This window comes from Mirounga leonina, unplaced genomic scaffold (assembly GCF_011800145.1).
Source record: "Mirounga leonina isolate KUSES-001 unplaced genomic scaffold, KU_Mleo_1.0 Mir_165, whole genome shotgun sequence".
Classification (NCBI taxonomy): Eukaryota; Metazoa; Chordata; class Mammalia; order Carnivora; family Phocidae; genus Mirounga; species Mirounga leonina.
Window position 1 is genome coordinate 13,180,210 of NW_023270415.1, and position 8,277 is coordinate 13,188,486.

Sequence of the window (8,277 nt, forward strand, 5' to 3'; positions counted from 1 at the left end):
GTAAGTCTCCCCAAGTTCAGTGAAATAGGGCAATTGTCATTTATTTGAGTTTTTATGGGCCATAGACTCCTGATATAATTCAACTAACTTACTTCTTTCAGGAACCTAACTGAAGTTTACAGATGAGGAAACAGATTCAGGAAGGAAAACTAACCTATCTGTGGCCACAGAGCCAATTAGGGATGGAAGCAAGTTATGTAACCAGTCCTGCTACCAAAGTCTAAGCCCCTTCCTGCAAGCTCCGCTGCTTTCCATGGGAGCAGCTTTGGACTTAGATTACTCAGATTATTGCTTCGGGCTTTTTTCTTTTCACAGAAGAAATAACCTCACAGACTCTGGTTCTGCTCCCACAGTCTCTTCAGCCCCAGGCTTGAGACCAGCTTCTATTACTCAGAAGAATTTGTGCAACTCCATACTTCTTTATCTTCAAGCATCAGCATGTTTGACTTTTGTTTTCAATCCAGTACCTGCCTTGTTTTTATAGAACCAAAATCCAGCTTCGTTCTGAAAATGAAATGACAAATAGTCCCTGGAAAACAACACAGATCCCAGGACCCCACTTTAGAACAATCCAAAGTCAAAGTGTCTGGTTGGATACTTTCATTACCAGCCTGTCACCTTGGTAAAGGTTTTTAGACATATCAAATCAGAGGAAAAGGAAAGAGACTCTTTCTTTTTCTTGTTGTTCCAGATCAGATAATGTTGCCGGATTAGTTCCTCCACTGTGAATTCACACCACATGTACCCACATGCCAGCCCTTTGCTGAAAGGCCATCAGCTATATTGCTTCCTGCATAATCATTCATATTTTGCCTCACGCCTTCCCTTCTCCACCTCTGTTTCCGGCTCCTCCCCCTGAAATAGCAAAATGCTTGCAAAGGAAATGTGTTAACAGGTGAAATTTATACGAGTTTCCTGGCCCACACAGAAATGTGAACCACAGGCATCCCCAAAGGAGAGATTTTCTTACCCAGACACTTACTCTCTTGAATATGCCCTGATTCATTCATATATGAGTTCTCTAGAGAAACCAGTTATCTTTTTTCGGGAATCACAGTATGGAGCTCCTGTTTGGAAAGAGTGGCTTTGATGAATGCCAGTTGGGATTATTTAGTTGCAGTTACAGAAAAACCCAACCCAGACTAGCTTAGTCAAAAAGGGAATTTACTGATTCAGAAGCCAAAAGAGCTAACCTCAGGAACAACTCTAGTCGATGCTCGAGCATATCAGTAGCACCTGCTTATTTTTTTATCTCTATTTCTTTGTTCTGGCTTTCTTTATGTTGACTTCAGCTTTAAGTTTTATGGGTACCAGAAAGGTCCCTGCTAACTCGATTCATTCTCTTATGTTTTAGGTCAGAGGTTATGAGTGAGAGTCTCCTTCCTGGAAGACTCAGGAAAAATATCATTGCATTTCATTTGGCTCTGACTAGGCTACATGAGATCCATGAACGTCAGTGGACAGGGAAATGAGACATGCAGATGGCACAGGCCTGGGTCACAAGCCCCACCCCTGAGGCTGGGCTTGGCATCAGCTTTAACGGGACTGTGCAAGAATCAGGTGCAGACCAGGAGGACTCAGGCAATGACCACTGCAGTGAGTTTTGCCTCATAAGAGACGATGTGTATGCATCACATCACGTTTTATCTTCACTGCACAAACAGCTGCACACCTTGAAAATAGCAAGCATCTATTCATGTAAAATAAGAATCCACATCCAGGCCAAGCTGACTTAGAAAGGGTTACTTTCTGATTTAACTTCCAGCAAGGAGTCTAGTTTGCCAAAATTTGGTGTAAGTGGGTCAGTATAGAAAAAGTACTCAAAAGTATCTCCGGTTCTATAGCAGGACCATATTACATTCTTTAAAGCTTGAGGATCCTCCAGTGGTTTGGTATTGAAGCCTCTTGCAATAAACCTTTCTGACTGCTTTCCTTGAGTTTTTGTTTTTGTTTCCTATGATGACTACGATATTTTAGTTATAAGGACCTCTGTAGCCTGATCAGGCTGGCTCTGAAGGGAGTGGAAGAGTTTATGGCAGAAAGTTGAAACCTGGGAAGCCCTGGGAAGTATTTTGACTACATAATGACACACATACCAAAAGAAGTTCTTGATGTTGTTCTTTTTTCCAATCACTCAACTTCTTCATGCGTCTTTCTAAATAAACATTTGGGATTAGGATTTTTATCATTCTTGTCAACTCTTGACCTTAAATGTTCAACCTTTAAACCACCGAACAACTGTTACTGCTTACGTACTTCCTCTCTTCAAACACTTAATTGTCGATTGTGTGTCAGACACTTTCTGAGCACTTTGCGCACATTATTTCATTTATTCCTCATAACTATTCTAGGACAAGAGACTATTATTATTCCCATTGTATGGAAGATGAAACTGACCTAGAAGAGGTTAAATATCTTGTCCCAGGTCACACGGTTCGAGCCAGAGGTCTTAATGTCATGCTACATAAATAAGACAAAGGTTCTGCCCCTGCGCCCCATGGTATAGCACAGGAAGACAGACCTATAAATGAAGGACTGCATTAAATGTTATATTCACCATGATAATGATCTACACGGGGTAAGCAAGGCTGGGAGAGAGAGAGAGAGAGTAGCCATTTCCCTATGAGGGTGGGGATGATTTGAAATGGGTATTGGTACAAGTTCTCCAGAGGAGGCTAGCCTCAGGTATATGAGAAGGTGCTGGTGGGTTAGGGCTGAGAATAGCATCCCAGAGCTTAGAATGTATGCCAAGTAAAGCACTGAGGCATCTAAAATAAATGCATGACGGGAGAATTGCAAACTCTTTGGCTTGGCTGGAACATAGGGTTCAAGAAGAATGTACGGAGGAGGAGCAGGACCCAGTCCATGAGGAGCCTGGTTGTAGTGAGAGGGATTTAATCAGAAAAGCATGGGGAACCACTGAAAGGCTTTAAGAAAAAGGTGACACTTATTCATAACCAGTATGTCTTTCTATGTTTACAATCCCCAAGCTTGAATTATTTTTGGATTTTTTAAAATTGTGTAAAATATACACAACATGAAATTTACCATTTTAACAATTTTAATTGTATATTCAGTGGCAGTAAGTACATCGCAATGTTTTACAACCATCTGTAATATCCATTTCCAGAAAATTTCCATCAGCCCAGACAGAAATTCTGTACCCATTAGACAATTCTTCCCAATTTCCACTATAACCTATGTCAGTCAGTGGGAGCTGCCTTGAAAAATAAGGAGGAACAAGTATATAGATCTTCAATATACATTGTTGCAAAGAACACTGTGATTTGTGTTCTTTTAAAAGGAAAAATGTCAATGACACTCTACATTTTAGGGATGCGAGAGTCTGTAAGTGGCATGTGAGTGTGTTGTTCCTGCCAAATCTGCAAGATAATGGGGCTCTTCCATTATGACTAAGATGCCCATCTGTAGTTTTCTTTTGAAAGGAATGCCACTGACATTGCTGAGGAACATCCCATGGCATCAGCTTAGCCATCAAACACACATTAAGCACCTGCTGTGTGCATGGTCATGTGTCAGGTGCTATAAACAGGAAAAAGTAGGCAGTGATCTGCAACTTGAAAGGAATCATAATGTAGTTAGGGAGAAGAGCATGAACATGTCCATCTATGACCTAGATAGAATCAGTTCGCCCTCAGGACCTGACCTGTGTTGATTATATCTTCTCACTGCACTGTGCATAGCTCTTCACAGCACTAATCACATTATATATATATTTTTAAAGATTTTATTTATTTATTTATTTGACAGAGAGAACGACAGCGAGAGAGGGAACACAAGCAGGGTGAGTGGGAGAGGGAGAAGCAGGCTCCCCACTGAGCAGGGAGCCCAACGTGTGGCTTGATCCCAGGATCCCGGGATCATGACCTGAGCCGAAGGCAGATGCTTAACCAACTGAGCCACCCAGGCACCCTCCACATTATACTTTTACATCAGTTTGAATGCCTCCTTGTATTAACCATCAGACTGTTCACTCCATAATGGCAGACATCTTGTTTTTTTGCTCATTACTGTCCCTCCAGTGTCTAGCATAGTTCTTGGCACATAGAACGTGCAGCAAGTATATAGTGAATGAATGGTTGCTATAATTAATTTTTTAAAAGATTTTATTTATTTATTTAGAGAGCACAAGTGGGGGGGGAGGGGCAGAGGGAGAGAGAGAAGCAGACTCCCCACTGAGCAGGGAATCTGACCTGGAGCTTGATCCCAGGACCCTGAGATCATGACCCGAGCCTAAGGCAGAAACTTAACCAACTTTGCCACCCGGGCACCCCTGGTTGCTATCATTATTTATGTGTGCATATATGTGTGTGTATTATAGAAACTATTCATTCTATATATGTACAAGACATATGTTTTGAAAACACAAACAAAAAATCCACAACTATAATCCAAACCATTTTTTAGAGAGCTGCCGCTTTGGAATCAGTAGCTTCTTTGAGGCCTTAATCCCATTTAGCTGTGGCTAAGACTTCCGTGTTCGCCCAACTCTGTTAAGTTAGGCATATGAGGGTACGTGTCTCTCGGCTCTTTGTGGGAGCTGACCAGCAGTGGACACAGTTTCGTCAGGCTTCTAAAGCATTCAGACAGACTCACACTCTCACTCCTCAGCACTAATCAGTTAGAAGACTATTTATAGACCTCAGCACTCCTCTTAACTCCTGCCCCCTCACTCTCAGCAGACAGCCTCACCTCATGACTCATTGAGAAAACTGAGGTCATCCGGGTGCTTTCTGTCACTTCCTACTTTCTACGTACAATTTACCTCTACCCAGTCGGTCCTCTGCTGAGCCTGCCCTGCGGCAGGGAAAGGTAAGAGAGCCTCCCTGGAGAGCGGCCAAGCCCCTCCCAGAGTCTGCCTCCTCCTGCTCTCGATGCTCCCCCTCTATTCCTCACCGCAGCCCCTCCGAGGAGTCTCTGTAAATCCCTCCTTCGTTTCTCCTGATGCCCCCTCTGCCCGTGAATAGGCTCCATCTCATCACCTTCCTGACTGTTACTGCAACAGCCTCCTAACCCGGCTTGCCTTTCCATTTTCCTTCTCGCACAGCGCAGTCGGAAGGATTCTTTTAAAAGGAGGGTCATGGACAATTCGCACTGCCCTGGCTCCAACTCCCCCGCTTGTCACTATTTCCAGAAATCATCTCAGGATGTAGATAATTAAGAGTGATATCTAATCCTCTCTCATTTTTCCATCCCCTCCTTCCTGCCTCCCTCTGAAAGTAAATCCTTTGCATAGGTGGATATTTATGTATAGTGATACATTTCTTGGGGTGCATCTTACAACACGTAAGGCACACGGGGTGTGAGACATCTTGACTCCATCGTGGGGACTGGTCTTCCCTCTGCTCCTCACCACCTTGTCAGGCACCTCCTTTCTTCTCTCCCAGCTTGCTTCTCACTCCCTTCTGCCCCTGCTTTGCTCCCAGCACCCCTTGAAAATTAGGTTCTTGTATCTCCCATATTGCTACTGTCATTTTTTCCCGTCCTTATCTTCTGCTTCCAATAGCGTCGATCCTGTTCGCCTTCAGACTTCCCACCATATTCGTCTCCTCCCTCCCGGCTCTCCAGTGGTTCCTTTCCCCCGCCCCCTGGGTGTCTCTTGTTCTGCCTGCCCTTGAATGCTTTGCCCTCTGGTTCTGGGCACTGCCCACCACTTCCTCTCCCAGCTCTCTAAGCTTTCTGTGGGTGGTTTTATCCCCTCACATACTTTTCGTGCATTCCTTATACGGTGTGATTATACACACATTGTATTGTGTACAGGACTCTTAGCAGTTCAGTGTCATCCTCCAGGCCTTCTAGAGCTTTAGCAGGGCATTGTGGAGGCTTGCTTACTGGGCTGTAGGTGTTATTCCAAGGAGAATCAGATCGTGGTTTTCCACAAGTTATTCCCTCTGTTTTATTGTCGAGACGATGCCTGAGGACAAGAAGCATTTTGATGACATTAGAAGATGAAGCAGCACATTTTCTCAAGTCTTCAAGCATTTCTGGTTCTTTTCCTATCTTTCACCACAATACTTGCTGACCTTAGGACGCGCTCTTTGAGTTGGGGCCTGAAGGGACCCTTCTGAGCCCCCCCAAAAAGTGGGGGGCCTGTTGCTGGGGCCCTCCTGCTTTAATCTGTGCCTGGAAGCATCCCCACCCCCTCTTTCTCACGCAGCATCATCAGCTCTCCCTTCCACCTTCCTCTCCTCAGCCGCCCACGAACCCGATCCCGCTGCTGACCGGGGACCAGATGCTCATTACACAGCCGCTGCAAGCCCAGCTCTTTGCAGTGGAGGCGGCAGGAAAAAGAGAAAGACTTCCACTCAAGGAACATCGATTACAGAGGCTAGCATGCTTGCACGGGGTTTTCTAGAGAAAAGCAGACAACGGCATGTTGTGCCATAAAGGTGAGTATTTTTCCAAAAAAGCGTCTGCATTCATTTTCTCCTGCTGCTCTAAGAAACAATCACAAACACGGTGACTTAAACTCACACAAAGCAATCTTCTTACAGGTCTGGAAACCAGAAGTCTGGAAGCAGTTTTACTGGGCTAACATCAAGGCATCCACAGGGCTGGTTTCCTCTGGAGGCTCCATGGGAGAATCGGCTTCTTTGATTCCTTCCTCACCTTACCCTCAACCCATTTGCTTTCAGGATCACATCCCTTCCTCCCTCCTCTCCTCATTACTCAAATCTTCCTCCTCTCTCTCCTAATGACCCTTGAGATTATATTTTGGGTCCACCAGACAATATAGGATAATCTCCCCATTTCCAGATCCTTAATTTAATCACGTCTGCAAAGTCCTTTGGCACATAAGGTAATATGCACAGATGCTGGGGATTAGAACATGGATCCTTTGGGGGACAGTATTTAGCATACTATAGTTTTACACACTGAATTTCACCTGCCCCTTGACTGCTCACATATCTTTGTGCCACTTTCTTGAGTCTTATTCCGGCCAAAGAATGTTACTTAATAAGGCATTTCCATAGATATGAATATGGGTATATATGAAGTTATTTATTATTTATGCATTTTCCTATGTATTTTATAATTTTCAAGGTATACTGACACATCTTTAAGAATTTAGAGGGTATGATTTCTGTGTTCTCAGTGCTTGTGTTTAACTTCACAGAAAAAAACATCATGCCAATATTATATATAACTTCTTTAAGCCTGTGGAAAGAGAGCCTGTACGAAGACCCGTAAATGTATCGTGGGAGATGTGTCAGTGGTGGACGGGCATTGGGCTGGTTGCTCAGATGCCAGCAAATGGTACCACCTTCTTTCTAGTCTACTAAATTCCAGCGTCCAATGTGCCCCTCACCACCACCCCCCATTCTGCTGACTGCACCACCCAATTCACCTCCAACTTCCCCAGTTTGTCTTTTGGCTTTGTCCACTGTCTTCAACACCCAGTTGGAGAAATTTCCATTGAGCTTTTATCTTTTGTCCACCTCTGTCCTTCATGACTTTCTTCTTCAGTAATCTTATCTACTCCTTCAACTTCAACTCTCATCCATGGGGATAAATTCCAGACCCATATTTAGAATGTAAAATACTAAAAATAAAGTATTTCTTTAATAGTTTCTCAAGTGCCTTTACTGTTTCTCTTGGTTTAAGATGTTTTAAGGATATGTTTTAATTTGCAGAGGTTATATATTTTCATGATCCATCTGGGTTGAATATTTGGTTGGGTAATGCTCTTTTTATAAACATACATAAAAAACAAACCTTACTTAATATAATCAGGCTGTCTAATTCACTTTAAAAAAAAGGGACAGACCCAGAAAGATGCATTCAAAATTGTGACAGATTAAATTTGTAAAAACTTGATTCAGAGTATTCAAGTTTAGAATGGAGATTTAAGCAGAGCTAATGGGTCCATTTGTTGCTTACCATATATAACACCAAAGGGGTTTTAAATATGGTGCTCATGCAATGAATAAAATCACACTCCCTAGCTCACATCACAACATAAAATAAAATGACACTATGCATTATAAGCATATGTTTGCTAGTAAACAGACTATCTTCTAAATAGAACTGCTTGGCTATTGTCTTTAGGTCAAATACCTCAAATCTCTAGGAAAATCAAGCTTAGTGAAAAGGAATAATAAATCACTTGTGAAATGATAAGGCTTTCCTTCATTGAAGTCAGTATAGTTTTTTGGTATTGGGCTATCATTTGTTGATGATATTGATACATGTAGTTTTTAGCACTTCCTCTGAGTAGCATTCCTTTCATCTGATTTTTATATTTATTATATTTAT

At 42.8% G+C, this 8,277-nt stretch overlaps 1 long non-coding RNA gene across 1 annotated transcript; it reads left to right on the forward strand.

Annotated features, from left to right (window-relative positions):
- The first annotated feature begins 4,750 nt into the window (after positions 1–4,750).
- Positions 4,751–7,535, forward strand: LOC118014711. The gene is made up of 3 exons (XR_004680356.1): positions 4,751–4,833; positions 6,215–6,410; positions 6,516–7,535. It is a non-coding gene; the product is annotated as an uncharacterized LOC118014711 (long non-coding RNA).
- The last annotated feature ends 742 nt before the right edge of the window (positions 7,536–8,277 follow it).